Source organism: Caretta caretta, chromosome 27 (genome assembly GCF_965140235.1).
Source record: "Caretta caretta isolate rCarCar2 chromosome 27, rCarCar1.hap1, whole genome shotgun sequence".
In the NCBI taxonomy this organism is placed as follows: Eukaryota; Metazoa; Chordata; order Testudines; family Cheloniidae; genus Caretta; species Caretta caretta.
Genome location: NC_134232.1, coordinates 13632479 through 13649233, shown reverse-complemented (window position 1 = coordinate 13649233; position 16755 = coordinate 13632479). Strand labels below are relative to the sequence as shown.

Here is a 16755-nt window from a genome sequence, read left to right as displayed (position 1 = left end):
TAGGGGGCCGGGGCCTGTAGGGGGCGGGGGCCGGGGCCTGTAGGGGGCCGGGCAGGAAGCCAGGACTCCTGGGTTCTACCCACAGCTCCGCCCCTGACCGCCCTGCGTGCCCGTGGGCAAGTCCCTGCCCCTGCCTCAGTTTCCCCTCTCCAGCCATGCCAGGGGGTGGTGTGTGGGGAGAGGAGCTGGCGGGCGCTAGCCTGGGTAGCCAAGACGGCAGGAAACCCCAGTGAAAATCCCACCGCCGGATTCACAGAGAGAGCTGCAGTGTGCGGAGATGGACAGATAGACGGACAGATGGCTAGACAGACGGATAGACAGACTGACAGGCAGAAAGATGGACGGACAGACAGACAGATAGATGGACAGGCAGCTACTTCGCAGCATCCCGTGGCGCTGGGATTTTCCGAGCTGGGGCCCCGAACGCCCAGCGTCGAGCTAGCGGAGGAGTCATGCGAGCGATCGCGAAGCGCCGAGTCTTGTTACCGACCCTGGCCCCCATCGGCCTGAGGGAGTCGCTGGGCCCTGCTCAGTGCACGCAGCTGCCGAGCAAAGGCCCACAGCGAGCGCGGAGCCGAGCGAGACGCAAACCACAGAGCGGTCGCTCTCGGCTGCAGCACGCGCCTGCCGGCCGTCGGACCCTGCACAACTCCAGGCCTGGCTGGGGCTGAATTAATGACTTATGCCAGGGCCGGACAGCCTGGGAATTTGTCTCACTCAGAAAGGGGAAAGAAGAAAAGAATCCAATGGGTTCCCTCCCGCCAGGCCGGCCCCAGAGCCAGCTGCTCTGCCGGGGAGCCCCCCCACCCTGTCCTGGGGCTGCCTGGGGCTGGCTGTGCCCCCCGGGACGGAGTGCAAGACGCACTGTTCTCGGATCTTAATGGCTGGCCAAGGATCGGAAACGCATCCGAGCAGGGGAGGGGGAGGGCTTCGAGGAGCAGGCCCTGATTTATGGGCTGCCTCTGCTGGGAGCTCCCCCCAAGGCAGGGGGGCTGGGTGAAGCTCACTTCCGGCTCATGGCTGCCCACCTCTAACTCATCCCACGTGGGGAGCAAAGGCCGAAGGACCCCCCGGCCTCAGTTTGGGCATCCCTGGGGTCTGCAGTGCCTGCAGTTCGGACCCTGGCTGGCTCCATGCCAGGGGAGGGGAATCAGGCTGCCCTGGCAGCATGTTGCAGGGGTCCCGGCCCCTGGAGCCCAAGACGTCAGACGAGAGCAAGGTGCCAGCCGTGTGACACGATGGCAGCTCCCCTGGCACGTTCACACGAGTCAGGGCGTTGGCCCTGGTTCAGATCAGCCCTCTCCCTGAACTCCCCCAGCCGGTTCTGCTGCCTCCCACACTCGGCCCTAAGCCAGCACCACGCAGCTGTACACAGCAGCCACTTTCCACCCCAGAGCTGGCTGCATTTCACTGACTGGTGAGTGAACCCCCCCCGCACACACACACAGACAACATAAAAAGACCCTCATTTGGGGTGCAGTCGGGCTCTCCACTGTCAGGACATGCCAGAATGCTGGCTGCCATGGTACGAGACGTGTGGGGCAACCTTCCTACCAGGCCCCCAGAGCCAGGGGAGGGCGGGATGTGGCAGTTCTGTGCATTATGGTGCCACCCGTGGGGCAGGGCAGATGCCAGCACTCTCACCAAGGCCGGGACCCAGCTGCCAGCACCAGCCTCCTTCCTGCTGCACCGGACCCGCCACCCCAGAGAGGCTGGAGGTGCTTGGAGTCACGACCCCAGGGCCTGAGCCCGCCGCCCTCACTCCCAGGGTGACAGATTGATCAGTTCCTACAAATGAAACCTCCTGGAGCCTTTTAACCTGCCCGGTGAGGGGGCCGGGCATCCAGCGGTCTGGAGTTGGGCCCCACACCCCAGCAATTCACCCAGACCCCCCAGGCTTCCTGCTCACATCTAAGTCACACACACCCCCCCCGGGATTCTTTGCAATCGGAACTCGAACCCGACCATTCTGTCATGAGACTGCTTCATTGCACACAACCAGCAACAGCCCCCCAGGGACCCCCAAACCCCAGCGTGTGTCGGAGACACCAGCAACGTCCCTCGCCCCGCAGGCTGGGATCACAGGAGCCTTTTCACAGAGCGGGGAAACTGAGGCATGGAGCAGGGCAGTCACACGCCGAGTTGAGGACGGGGCTGGAACAGAACCCGGGGGCCTATCTAGCATCCCCCTGCTCTAACTGCTTGACCCTGCACCCCTGCCGAGCACGGCCTGGGGCAGCGAGATTGGGGGGAGATGATTTCATTCAACTGAGATGAAAAAGGCACCAGCAGACCAAGTCACAAACCTGTGCGTGTGCACGTGTGTGCATGTTTGTGTGTGCATGTGTGCACATGAACCTGCTCCCGTATGCCTGCATGCAAACACATGCACATCTGTGTATGCGCTCACACCTGTGCACATGCGTGTGCATTAGGACCCCTGCTGTGTCTTGCACTGCTCCTGTCGGTGGGGGGGGTCCCTGGGGTGCAGTGCTGGGTAACACCCAGTGGGACGAGTTTGGGAGGCTCTGTGGAGAATGGCCCCGGCTGGGAGTCACCTAGACACAGGTCGCGGGGGGTAGAAGCCGGGGGAGCCAGGCACCCGGATGCCTGGGTTCATTCCTGACTCACTGCTTGACTTTGGGCACCTGGGTCTCTGTGCCTCAGTTTCCCCAGGGGGAGGGCAATGGAGCCTGAGTCCGTTCAGGGCAGGGGAACTGTACAGCGGCAGCGCAGCCCCCAGGAACCAAGGCACAAGGTCCCATGGCCCCCCGACGCAGTGAAGACCTGGAAGGCGCTGGCTCCATGTGGGGGGGTGGGGAGACACGGCGGGGGGTCCCTATTGTCGAGGTGACCCCCCTGCACTGTGCTGGGAGCTGCCCGGGCGCTGCACCGCTGCATGCGCTCAGCCTGCAGGAATGTCCCAGATCACTCCCAGATGTGAGGCAGCCCCGGCAGCTCCCGCGCCAGCCGCCCCCGCCCCCCTCAGCAATCCCGGCCCGCAGCCCCCCGTGGGAATCCAGGCCACGTGCCACACAGACCCCGGGCACGGCCGTGGGTCAGTTCCTGAACGAGTCCCTGGGCAAGCGCCCCCCACGGCCCCAGCAGCTCAGGCCCCAGGCATCTCTGGGTGGGCTCCAGCTGCTGGGCCTGGGGCGGGCACGGAGCCTGGCAGCGAGGCCAGTCAGTGCCAGCAGGGGGCAGAGGGACACACCTGGCCCCGGCCCAGCGAGTTTGGCCCGGAGTCCCCCACACCAGCTGGGAGGGATTGACAGCCAGCTGGAGCGGGACAAAGCACGAACACGCAGCCCAGGGAGCCGGCCCAAGTGAGGCCTGGGCGCCCCAACTCCCTCCCGCTGCTGGGGGACACGCCCCAGGACCCCACGCACGCAGCCACCCCCACCACCCCCACTGCACCGCAAGCTCCCCCCAGCAGCCACAGGGGGCTGCGGGTTGGGAGTGAGGGGCACCGGCAGAGCTTGGGTTAGGGGAGGAACCCAGGGTTGTACCATGGCCCAGGTGCAGCCAGGTAGACGCCGTCAGATGCCAACGGTTACAGCCGGCGCAGGGCGCCACCCTCCCCCCGCGCTGGTCCGGAGGAGGGGCACAGAGCTGGGGCCATGCCCAGCATGGATCCCACTAGCCCTGCACTTCCCACCTTCTGGGGCCCTGGGGGAGGTCGGGGGGGGGGGGGTTTGGCAACTGGCATTTTTAGGGGGGTGGAAAGGATCCCCCCAAATCCAGCAGCAACCTGCATGGCCACAGGCCATTCCCTGTCACCCCCCAAGTCCTGGCTCCCCTCAACCTGGGGGGCACACATGGCATCTGTGCCTCACAACCGCCAGGGGGCAGGAATGGAGCCAAAAGGGAAAACACAAAGAGAAGCAACTCCCCCCCCCCCCCGCTATTAACCCAGGTGATGGGGCAGGGGGGCGATTTCCCAGTGTCCTACCAGCTGCCCCATTAACCCCAGTGGTCCCCCCACCATCGTGCCGGGGGCTGCCCAGGCCCCGACCTGGATCCCCCATGGTGCCAGGCGCTGCACACACAGCAGGGGACAGGCCCTGCCCCGCGAACCCATGGTCCTGAGGGCACCTGGAGCTTGGGGCGTCAGGCCAGGGGGCCAGGTGCCAGGCAGACTGGCCCGTTTCAGACACAGGCCCAGCTCCCGTCCGGGCGGCAAGAGGCCACAGCTGCTCCTGACACATCCCTTGAGATTGGCAGAGCAGGGCCCTCCCCCGTGCCCCTCACTCCCGACCTGCAGCCCCCCATGATCCCAACCCTGGGCTCCCTGCTCCAGCTCTGCTCCATCCCATCCCTTCCTCCTCCCCCATTCCCCATGTCACCCCCCAGCTGGGCACCGCCATCTCACACACAGATCACACGCAAAGCTCCCCCCCCCCACCCCATGGCTCCTTCTTGGCGCAGGACTGGCCAGGGCCACACTCAACAGGGTCACGCGGGGTCGTCCCCCCCCCCGGCGCCCACAGCTCCGGTGCCCGGCAGAAGCCCAGCCGTGTGGAAAACGCTCCCTGTCAGATGGAATCTGGGTGCAGCCAGTGACGGCCACGTGTGGGCTTATGTAAGGAGAGTGCAAAGGAGGACAGGCCGTGCTGGGGTGGGGACGGAGCACCGGAGCCCCCAGCACAGCCGCAGCCGGGGAAGGAGCTGTCGGAACCTGTGGGGAAGGGGGGTCCCTGGACTTTGCTCCCCGCAACCCAGGCAGCAGCCTGGAGAAACTCAGAAGGGAGGGAAGGTCCTGCGATGCCCAGCCACATGTGCACACACGTGTGGAAGCGGTCTCAGGCATGTGCACACGTGTGTGGAAGAGGGCTTGGGTGTGTGCGCATGGAGCCAGGCACGCCCCCCCCCCATGCAGCAACATACACACTAGTGAACGCACACCTGCCCCATCCATGCACACGTGTGTGCAGTCACACTAATACATATGTCCAGTTGCACACATGTCATGCTCAGTACCCCACATCCTGCCCAGACACGGCCTGTCCTGCCCCGAAGCCTCCCCGACTCCTGGCTGGGGCCAAGCTGCCACCATGTTCCCTTGGCAGCTCTGCCGGTGCCCTTCACTCTCAACCCGCAGCCCTCTGCTAGCCCAGCCCCGGGCTCTGTCTATTCTGACATGGCTGTGCTGGGATTCCTGGGGGGGGCTGGGCTGGGGGTGTCCCTGCAGCAGCCTGCCCTGGGGCCTGGGAGCCATCACTGAGGCTGGGGGTTCCCCTCTCCCCAGAGCTGGGGGCAGCCCCCTGGCAGCCAGGGGAATAAGGTATCCCGCTGTGTTCAGTCACCCCCCGCGGGATCCGTTAGCGCGGGCAGCCCGGCCCCCCCGCGGCCGGTGATTAACGGCTCTGGCAGGAGGCTCCGGCGCCACCAGGAGTGAATCAATTTGCGCCATCGATTTTTCATCCACTGCGGCAGAAAGTGGGATCTGAAGGGCCGTGGAGATGACAAATCCGCCTCCCGTGGCCCAGCATGCATGCCCCCCCACCCCGGTGCCCGAGTCCCCCTGGTGTCAGCCCCCCGGTGCCTGCATCCCCATAGGCCAGCCTCCTCCCCCTGTGTGCCACCCCCTAGTGCCCAGCTCCCCCATGTGCCAGCATCCTTCCCCTATGTGCCACCCCGCATGTGCCTGGCTTCCCCCAGTGCCATCCCCCTGCCCGCCCCCGTACACCAGGCTCCCCCCACCCACATCTGGGACAAAGGCCCACGGGATCTGGAGAGTGAGGAATCGATCTGGGACCCTGACATGCTGCTCTGGGGGACCCCCAGGGTGAGCCGCAGCCCCCCACCCCACCCCAAGGAGTTCACAGGCTCCATTGGCCACACCCACGCCAGCCACACCCAGCCCTGATACGGGCATCGGTGCCGACACTCTGCCTTGTCTATGCCATGGCAACACCATGCCTGCACCCGTCCATGCCAACGCCCGGACAATGCCATGCCCTGTGCCAGTCCATGCCACCCAACGTCCCTTGCCCTGAGGGACTGGCCCCGGCCCCGCCAGTAGCAGGGGGTCCTCACCAAGATTCTGCGCCCCCCGTGCCCATGGCAGGGTCCCAGACTGCCAGCACCGTGCCCCCAGTGAGGCGTGATGGGGAAGGACACGGGGGGCCTTTGTGCCGTCCTGGGGGGGGAAGTCTCCCATTTCCAACCACCCCTGATACCAGAGCTGGGCAAACATGGGCTCCGAGTGCCCCCTTCGGCAGGCAGACACTCCCTGAGCTGCCTGGTGGCCCCAAGAGCAGGGAGCCCACAGCGCATGTTGGGCAGGGCGGCTCCTTCCCCTGCGCTGGCAGCCGCGGGTCAACGCTGGGCACAGGGACCCCTCGGGGCCAGCTGCTGGGCTCCCCCAGAGGTGGCTGCATGTCAGTGCTGGGACAGGCCAGCCCGACAGAGCCCCTCATTTGAGCTGGGCCTGGGGAGTGGATCAGGGCCTATCGTCCACCAGGTAACAGCATAAGTCCCTGTAGTACAGACCCTGGGAGTCCGGGCTCCCAGCCTCCCTGCTCTAACCACTATACCCCACTCCCCTCCCAGAGTCAGGGATAGAACCCAGGTGTCCTGGCTTCCCCCCGACCAGTCCCTGGGCCCCGCTGTCTCTCTGTCCCCTCCACGTTCACATCCCCCTTCCTAGGCGGGCCCCAACAGCCTGTTTAACCCCTTAGTGGCTGGGAGGTGGGCACCACGGGGAGGGGGAGGCCTGGCTCATTCGAACACAGCAAAGAGCTCATGTCCCCCGCCTCCCCCCCCCAAGTGACCTTTACCAGGCAGCCCCAGAGGGGCAGGCTGCAGGGAGCCCCCTGCCCATGTCAGCCCCAATCAGGCTCAGGCAAAGGGCTGGCAGCCCAGCAGGCACCTGGGAGCAGCCAGCTGGGGATGGGGGAGGCTTCGTTGGGGGGGGTGCTGCTGAGGTCCCCAACTGCCCCCCAGTGCCCATTCAGGGTGTTCTCCCAGGGGGTGGCGCTGCCCAGATGGCACCAGCACCTGAGCCAACCCCATTCCCCAAATTTGTTCCCCCGACACCCCACGGAGCCGGAGCAGCAGGACCCCACTCCCAGACAGGCCTCAGGATGCCAGGGCAGAGCTGGGGGCTTGTCCCAGGCCCCCCCCCGCTCTGTCTGGAAATTAACCCGGGAGGAACGGGCATGACAGGTTTCCCTAGTCTATTTTTAGCACCGGCAGCCATTACCCACAATGCCTGGGGGGCTCCTGCTGGGCATAGCAGCACCATGGGGGGGGGGGGCAGCACCATGGGGGAGGGGGCAGGACAGTGTCAGGGTCTCCTCCAGATTGTGACGGGACCGGGGGGGCAGCCCCCCAAACACCTCCTGTAGCACCTGCCGGCGCAGCGTGAACCCAGGAGTCCGGGCAGCCAACAAGGCTGTTTCTCACCTCTGCTTGGCATTGCCCCCCCCCCCCCTATGACAGCAACCCTACAATCAACAAGCCCTCCAGCCCGGGCAGGGTACACAGATTGGAGCCTGCGGGGCACATCCCGGTCACCCCTGCAAAGTGGGGGGGCGGGACTGGGGGGCCCTGTGCAGGCAGGGGGGATCCCCCAATCTGAACAGCTCCCCGATCTGTCTTGAAGGTTTCCCTTTCCTGGGAGCTGGCGGGGGCCAGGGCCCTGGCAGACTCGCCCTCCCCCGTCACACCGGCGTCACTGCGGTTGGCAGAAACCCCACGGCCTTTTCCTTCCTACTGGCGTCATGGGGCCCGCGTTTCGTACCAGAGCCAGGACGATGCTGGGGATGAGTCATGGCAGAGACTTGGGGCAGGGGCATCCCAGCTCCTGTCACCCTGGGGAGAGCTGAGCCCCGGCTCAGCCAGAGTGACACCAGCATGGCTGTGCAGCACCTGGGTATGCCGCGGTGCCAGGGGAGGAGCTCCCAGGGCTCCCCAAGGATGCCAGCAGCCCCGCGTGGGATGAGGCCGCCCCAGCTGCCCCGAAAGCTCCCCAGCCCCACCCCAGCCTCCAGGGGCAGGATCTGGGAGGGCGGAGCCCAGAGGGTCCCCTGGGTAGGGGAGGGGCAGAGCCTGGGGCCACCCGCTGCCTCTCCCGCTCCCCTCTCCATCAATGCTGTCCCGTCACCCCCCAGCTCAGCCCCTCGCTGCCTCAGACAGAGACCAGCAGCCTCAGCTGAACCCTCCCCAGAGCTCCCCCACGTCCCCCCCGCGCTCTGCACGTCCACACATGCCAGGGAATGCACAGCTATAAATAGCCCTGGCGCATTATCTGCTTAACTCCTGCTCCCAGGCAGCGCACGGGGGTGGGAGGCTTCCTGGTAAAGCAGGGACCATGGGCAGCAGGGACAGGAGAGACAAGGGGGGCAAGGGCCGGGGAGCCAGGACACCTGGGTTCAGTCTCCCCAGCTCTGCCACCAACTCGCCCTGTGACGTCAAGGCCTGACCTGCCCTCGCTGGGTGCCTCAGTTTCCCCCCACACCCAGTAAAATGGGGGTGATGAGAGCAGCCCAAATCCTTACTATACAAGAACGGTCAGACTGGGTCAGACCAAAGGTCCGTCAAGCCCAGTGTCCTGTCTGCCGAGCGCAGCCCGGGCCAGCTGCCCCAGAGGGAATGAACCGAACAGGGAATCATGCAGTGACCCATTCCCAGCCTCTGGCAACACTCCAGGACTGGGCAGCACTGGGAAAAGGGCAGGCACTTCCCTCCCGCCCAACCAGACACAGCTCTCCCCGTCCCCGCCCAACTGCTGAAGCATTTCCTAGCATGCGTGGGGAGCCCAGGGCTGGGACAGCAGGGGGCTGCGGGTCGGGAGCAAGGGGCACAAGCAGCTCAGCAGTTGCCCTGGTGGGTGATTCTGGGCAAGACTCTGCCTCACTTCCCACATGCGCCCTCCGCGCAGGGACCCACAAACACTGAACGATTCCTGTAGGTCAGGCATCAGCCCCAGGGGATGGAGGGAAACTGAGGCACGGCAGGGAGAGAAATGATCCACACCCCCTTCACAGCCAGAGAGTGTCAGAGCCAGGGCTGGAACCCAGGAGTCCTGGCTCCCAGCCCCCCTGCTCTGGCTCCTCTCACCCTCCCAGGGGACACTGGCTAGTTCACGCCAATGCTGGTAACAGGGAATCTCAGTGATGAGGGGGGCTGGGGAGGCCCCTCCCCTTTCCTGCCTGCCCCTCCCTCACCCGGGGGAGCTTCCCACCTTTGGGTCGGTGCCCAAGGCCCGGCCGGTCGCTGGCGAAGGCCCTGGCCAGGCGCCAGGCGCGGGAGGATGGAGCTGGGAGCAGGCGCCCGGAGGCCCCTCCGCCACCCACTCCCAGCCAACTTGGCGAAAGGTCAGGAGCTAAGGAGCCAGCCAAGAGCAACCCCCCCCCCCGCCCCCACCAGGCAGCGGGACCGGCCCTGGCTGCACCAGGCCTGTGGGGGGGGCCAGCGGAGGGGCAGCAGGCAGGGCCTGTCCCAGCTCACAGGGCTCCTGGCTGAAGGTGCCAGGGGTCCATTGGGGGTGAGGGGGGGCTGGCTCAGAGCCCTAGAGCCCCCCCCCAACATGGGGCCTCCCAGCACTGAGCAGCAGCGACACCTAGCGGCCAGTGGGATGAATGACAAGGTTATTCGTCAACATGCCAGTGCCCCTCACTCCTGACCTGCAGCCCCGTTAGCCCCGTGCTGGGGTCCCTGCCCCCCACTCTGATGGTGCCCCTCACTCCTGACCTGCAGCCCCTGACACCTGGGGGGCTGAGCAGGCAGGTGAAGCGCATGGAGAGACAAGGCCAGCTGGCACATGGCTTGCTCCCGGGGCCCACTTGGGAAATGACTCTGGCCGGCTCGGGTCAGCAGTGACCCAGGGAGCTGAGCCATCCTCCACTGCTCCCCAGTTCCCCCGCACAGGCCCCTCCTCCTATTGGGCCATAGTGCGGGCCTGCCAAGCGCAGGGCTCTCGCGGGGATGGGGATGGCCGGAGCCTGTGGAACTACCTGCTGCTGGACAGCGGGAATGGCAGAGGCCTTGCTGTGCTCAGCACCAAGTGCCCACCTGGCTCAGCACATCCCTTACGCAGGGGGTGGGTTTCACCATAGGCCCATCCAGCCCCTGTAAGATCAGCTGGCACCCCCATCCCCCGCACCCCCCCCCATCCCCGACTCTCGGCCTAAAAGCCAACGTGGTATTTCTCAGCTGTCAGATCCGATTAGCTCCCTCGGGCGCCCGATGGGCCGTGGAGCCATAGAGCAAGAAATGAGAATGGGGGGGGTGCTCAGGGGGGAGGGGGAGGGGGATGGAACCGGGAGACTCACTCTGGCATTGGGGAGCACGAGAAGGGAGACAGCACTGTAGGGGGAGAAGCTGGTCCCAGCTTTGGGAGGGGTGATAGTCAGGGGGGTAACCTCACCTGTCTGCGCTGTGGGGACATGGCCAGTGGGGGAAACCACAGCAAAGTCCCCCCGCCCCCCCAATGACAGCGGGGGAAAACTGAGGCACACAGAAGGGATTCACCCAGGGTCACACAGGGAGTCTGAAGCAGAGCTGGGAAAAGAACCCAGGAGTCCTAACTCCCAGCTCCCACCCCCACTCCGAAAGGCCCCACTCAGCCACACAAATCTAATCAAGTCCCCTTGACCCACCCTGATTTCAGTACTGGAGGCTGCTGGAGATCAGAGGGTGCGGCCATTACAGGGGGCTGGGAGGGGGAAGGAGAAGCAGGGACAGCATGGGGCTGAGGGGGCAGGACTGACAGGCACCATGACCGGCTGAGCTGGGGGTGCATTTTCAGAAGGCCCCCTCCCAGGCTGCTGGAAGGTTTGCGCTTCCGAGGCCAGGCCGGGGACAGCCCAGGCCCCCATCTTCTCCAGTTTCCATCCCCCCATCTGCCCTGGGGAGGGTGGAGCCCATCCAGACCCAACTGGCAGACAGGCCCCTTTCCCTGCCAGACACATGGAGCTTAGTCTAGTGCAATCTTGCCAACGATCTCAAAGCCTCTCTCCTCCCAATTGTCATTATACATCTGGGAAACTGAGGCACAGAGAGTGAACCTCCAGCTCACACAGTGAGTCACTGGCAGAGTCAGGGATCGAACCCAGGAGTCCTGGCTCCCAGCCCCTCCCCAGTCTAGACCCCACTGCCCCCCATCACCCCAAACTGCCAAGAGGTCTGATTCCGGGCTCCAGTCAAATGAACACGACAGCAGAGGATGCTCCTCTGCCCACCCCCAAATCTGGTCAATACCTCTCCCCCGCCCATTACTCAGCCAGGAGGGGGGGCTGTTGAGCTCTGGACACCACCCCGCTCCTATCACTCTGGACTGGGAGGTGAATCCACTTCTCCCACCAGCCCGCGGAGGGTGTTAGCCCCCAGGATGGCTGGATGGGGTCCCCACGCTGAGTGCTAACCCCTAGGCCAGCCAGTCCTGCAGCAGGAGGGAGAGAGATGGACCAGGCAAGAAGGGCTGGCTGGTGCCACGGCACTGAACGAGCCGCCCTCCCCGTCCCCCTGCATGCTCTAATTGATGGAAATCCAGGACTCACCCATCTGCATGACCTACATTCGCTCAGCAGCCAGCGGAGCCGTGAGATAATTACACGGGGCCGGGGAGAGTACCCGCAACGTATAGCCAGGGAGCTGGCAAGCCGCATGTCAGGCAGAGCAACACCCCCCACACACCGCCAATAAATGGGGACACCCAGGTGCTCCCCAACAGCACCAAGTGTTGCACTCCTCCCCCTCCCCCAGGCCCGGGGACCGATGGGGATCACAGGGCAGAGACGGCAGCAGGGACCGAGTCCCCACCCCACCTCTGGGCGCAATGCACCCCCTGCCTCAGGCAGCTGCCCGGCCCAGCCCTGGCACCATGGCTGCTTTGAGATCCAACCCCTGGGCACGCACACAGCAGCTGGCAATGCCTGGCAGGGTGCCCACACACAGACCCACTCAGAGCAGGTCCTGGCAGATCTCCAGTGCTGTCGGCGGGGGCGGGCAGGGAGGAGGCAAACATTGGTCAGGGCAAGACAATGGCGGCTCGTTTACAGGACACAACTGGAGTCAGGACTCCTGGGTTCTGTTCCCAGCGCAGCCACTGACTGGCTGTGCAACCTGAGGCATGTCCATGCCACTTTGTGCTTCGGTTTCCCCATCCACAGCACAGAGACAATGCCCCCCCCGCCCTTTGCAAAGCCCAGGTTTGGGACACATGCACAATGGCAGAGGGCTCCCTGGCCCGGCACCCGCAGCACACTGGGGCCCTGGCGGGGGAGAGTCCTGGAACCTGGGGGGCACTGCCTGGCGCGGGTCTGGCCTTGCAGCTGGTTGTGCCACCAGGCCCGGTTCCTCCCCCTCGTCAGGCCCACAGGAAGGCTGGGGTGTAGCGAGGATGCCTGCCCCATTTCTCTGCCCCCCAGCCCTGGGTACAACAGCCGCGCAACCAGAAAACAGCCAGTTAGCCTCCCTTCACTGGCCAGATGTCCGGCTGCTCTAACCACCGCCAGAGCCCAGGGGCCTGACTCCCAGCCACTGGGAACTCAAGAGTCTGTGCCGGGGACCCCAAAAAACAGCCTAGTCCGTGTCTAACCAGAACCCTTCAACTTGTCCCATCGTCAGGCCTGCGCGTGCGTCGCCATAGGCAGGATCGGGGCCATCTTGGCTTTCAGTCTGAGAGCAGCAAACACAGCCCTTGGCACACAGATATCTGCAGTTTTGTTCCAGGCTTTAATCTCTTCTGTTGCTCAAAAAGCCCCCAACATCCTGCTTTGGCTTTTGGAATGAATCGGAAAAAGTGGAGATTTTGCCCCTGCCCCTAATTCAGAATTACCCAGCTCCCATTTCAAGCCTTCCAGGTTCTGCTGGAAATCTCTCTCTCGGCCAACCCTGAAATGCAGCCACCTCTAGGGTGGAGCTGGCAGGAGGCTTTTAGCAACGGCACAACAGGGAAGCCGGAGCCGAAGCCCGGCACCGGCGAAACTTTGATCCAAGTCTCCCAGGCGCTCGGCTCAGCCGAGAGCAGAAAGCGGAGTTGTACAGACAGGGCCATTTATGTTGCATTGGGGAGTGGGGGGGACACACACAGATCCAGCTGGCAGACAACAGCTGTAACGAACATCACGTGGCTTCAGGGCTCTGCCCCTGCCTTTCATGTCTCGTTTCCACCTCGCCCCCCCGGGCCCTGCAGCCCCCGTGCCCGGCTGGCAGCCGGCAAACAGAGCCCTGGCCCCGGGACTCTGGAGAGCAAGACAGGGCTGGAGACGGGACTGCCTAGCCCCAGCCCTGGACGTGGGGAAAGTTCACATCAGCTCCTCCTCCGGCTTGGCAGCGAGAGCCCAGCCCTGCCCGTGCAGACGGCGGGTACAGCCCCCCCGCCCCAGGGCCCTGCCCCTGTGGGAGCCAGCCCAGGCTCCGAGCTGGATTTCCTGCCAGCCCAGGCCGGCGGCTCGCCCCAGCCTTTCCCACTTCTCCTTCCCCGCAGCAGCAGTTTGCAGCTCCCCGCGCTCGGGGGCTGCCGGAGAGTTTGCAAAGCTCGGGGGTGCGGGGGGCGGCAGTTTGCAGAGACAAGCTCGCCCCGCCCACTCCCACCCGGGACAAAGTGCAGCCGCCGGGGTGGGGCGGACACGAGCAAAGGCACGAAAGGGAAGGAGCCCCCCCGCCCCCACCCCGGACACAACTTTCTGGGGCTCAGGGGCCCTGCAGCAGCTGCCCCGCGGCCGGGCTGGGGGCGCCCCGGGGCAGAGGCGCTACAAAGCGGGAAGCTCGCCTTTGAGGGGTCGGCGGGGCTCGCTTACCTGGCGGGGGTCAGGGGGCCGCTGGGGGAAGCCCTCCTGGAAGCCAGCAGCCAGGATTCCCCTGCTGCTGGGGGAGTGAGTGTTTGCACCGTCTGCGGCTGCAACAGGAACTGGACTGCCCCGGGTCCTAGCGCCTACCCGGCTCCGCGCCAGGGTGGCCCATCTGGGGCCTTGGCGGCTCATTGCCAGGCGGGCTCGGGGAGCAGTCTAAGGGCCCCCCAAATCCCCAGCAATAAGGGGGCTAAGCTCAACCCGGGGGGGGGGCCTCAGATGCGATGCTACCCCCACTATAGACCGGGGGAAGGAGGCCAAGGAGATAATCAGAGGGGAGATATGCACAGGCCCACGTAGACATGGGGAGAGGGAGGCCTTGGGAGGGAGGCTTTCAGGCTCAGGAGAGTGTTAAAAAGCCAACCCACCCCCCTTCCTTCCCCTCCTGTTTCCATCCCATTCCTGCCTCTTCTCTACCCCCCCCCCCAGCCCCCAGGGAACTGGGCCATCTCCCCAGGGTCCAGGCAGCTTCCCATGCTGGCAGCAAGGATGTTTTTATTGGCTTCCAGCGGATTAAATAAATATGTGAAAGGAAACAATCTGCAGGGAGTTTCCCTACAACACTTCTGCTCGGAGCCATCACCTGGCCACCCCATGTGGGACTCTCTGCTGCCAGGCGCTGGGGTGGAAGTGGTGGGGTTTTGAGGGAGGGGCTTCCCCGATCCTGTCACGGAGTCCCCGGGCGATGCTCTGGAACTGCTCCCCATGAAGCCAGGCAGGACTCTGGGGAAGTCTCCTCTCTGGGAGCAGCCTGTCTGCAGGACACACAGCTCCCCCGGCTTCCACCTTCCTGGGTCTGACCTCGGAGCATTCAGCATCCTCTGCCCCTCCGTGCGCTTCCCCCAGCGAGTCCGCCCAGGTGGGGTCCTGGGGAAGCCAGAGGGTCCTGCCCCCCAACTCCGCAGTCAGATGGGACTCTCAGCCAGCCAGTAAAACAGAGGTTTATTAGACAACAGGAACATGGTCTAACACAAGAGTTTGTAGGTGCAGAGAACAGGACCCCTCAGCTGGGTCCATTCTGGGGGCAGTGAGCCCGACAACCATGTCTGCACTTCACTCCTGGTCCCCAGCCAGCCCCAAACTGCCTCCCCCTCCAGCCCATCCTCCTCCGGGATTTGTCCCTTTCCAGGCCAGGAGGTCACCTGGTTCCTTTGTTCTCCAACCCTTTAGCTCTCACCTTGCAGGGGGAAAGGGCTCAGGCCATCAGTTGCCAGGAAACAGGGTGTTGGCCATTCTCTGTGTCCAGACCCCTGCACACACCTGCCCTCTAGGGCTCTGCAACAATCATACACCCTTATCCTCCCACCTAGATACTTAAGAACTGCATAGGGGAAACTGAGGCACCCCCAGAATATTCAGAGGAAACATTAAGAACAGTCCCGCTTCATCAAACAGCCCCACAGCTTGCCCATCACCTGCTCTGCCCTTGACCTCACCCGCACCGCATGTCACCACCGCTGTCATCCTCAAGCACCCAGGCTGCTGCCAGGAGTCAAATGCACCTGCTCCGTTCCTGAAGCGACTGTAAAACCAAAAGGTTCATAAGGATCCCCTTGTAACAGCAGGGCTCCCTCTGGGGCACCCATCCCAGGCTGGGGGCACAGCCCTGCTGTAAACAAAGGCATCTTTGGGGGACCAGGGAGCTAGGGGGTGCGGAGGGGTAAGAGCAGAGATGAGAACAATCCACACTCTCTCGCTCCTTTCTTTGCCCAAAGTGCTCTGCAGATCCTGTAAACTGCTCCAGGAGGCTGGATCCTGGTGCCCATGCCCCAGCCGTGCAGAGGTCCAACCACGCAGATAGATCAGGACCTACCTACACACAGGAATTACTGTGCCTGCTGCTGATCTGCAATCTCCTCTGGGGTGGAACAGAACCAGTGTTTGACCATCACACAGATATGACTCTAGGGAAGGGGCGTTGGATTCAGGGAGGCAGAGTGTAATGACCCACGGTGGACCGTGCTCCAGACCTTGGCAGTACCACCCTGACTCCTGGGGATCTCCAATGACCACATGTAGCAGGACAGGTTCAACCTGTTAATGAGCATTGTTAAAAGGGTTCCATCCATTGCCAAAGGGCAGCAGGGAAAACAGGCTCTACCGGCTGCCTGCGAGGGGCTTGGGTTCAAGTCTCACAGGCAGATGGCACTAATGCAGTACAGCCGCTCTGCTGCCTGGCCAGAAGGGGGCACCCCTCTGCACTCAGAGGCACGGCAGTCATGCTGGGGCGCCTGACCCCCCAGGCATGTAAGAAATACAGACTACACCTCCCAGGGTCATTGCCAAGCAGTGCAGGGGGGTGGTACCGGGCCTAATAGGCAGGGATGGGAGGGGTGGAAGAGGGCCTAGAGGAGACGGTCGGGCCCCCTCATTAGAAATTGCTGATGAGGCTGTTGCAGGCTGTGTGGGAAATGGTTGAGAGATCAAAGCAGTCTAGCGTGATTCAGAACCCAATTAGTGCCTTTAAAATAAAAAGGGAGCCCTATTGCCAGGGCACAGTCAGCTGTTGTGTGAAGCTAGGCTGAGGGCCCTGCATATGCACCACTGACTGCGGGAGCCCGGCCTTCGTCCCACAGCCATCAATTGTTGAGAAAAGGGGCCACTAGGTCTGTACTCCAGGCCAAGGCGGGGAGGGAGGGGGTGTTGGGACCATGCCCAGCCATGGTGCCAAACTATCTGCTCTTCTTAGACACCCCAGAGCTTCCCTCCTATGCCAGAGCCGCTCAGCACGGCCCTGCCCAGAGCCTCCCAGCAGCAGCCCCTCCTCCATTAGCAAGCAGCAGTACAGGGCCTATGCCACATAGCTGAACAATTCAAATCCGACTGGCAGAGGGCAGCTGCACGCTAGCCCCATCAGGACAATTGGTTCAAACGGACGAGCCTGTTTTACGCACAGGCCGAGCTTGGAGGCACGACTAAGAGGCAAGTCTGAAAGGGGTCTGTACCCTAGGTC

At 64.1% G+C, this 16755-nt stretch overlaps 1 protein-coding gene across 1 annotated transcript in view; it reads right to left on the bottom strand.

Moving 5' to 3' along the window:
- The window catches only part of RARA (retinoic acid receptor alpha), a 64178-nt gene extending 50336 nt beyond the window's left edge, over positions 1-13842 (bottom strand). Inside the window, exon 1 of the mRNA XM_048829869.2 lies at positions 13752-13842. The gene's annotated coding sequence lies outside the window, so the exon portion shown is untranslated. The remainder of the gene's footprint in view (positions 1-13751) is intronic.
- Between the last annotated feature and the right edge of the window lie 2913 nt (positions 13843-16755).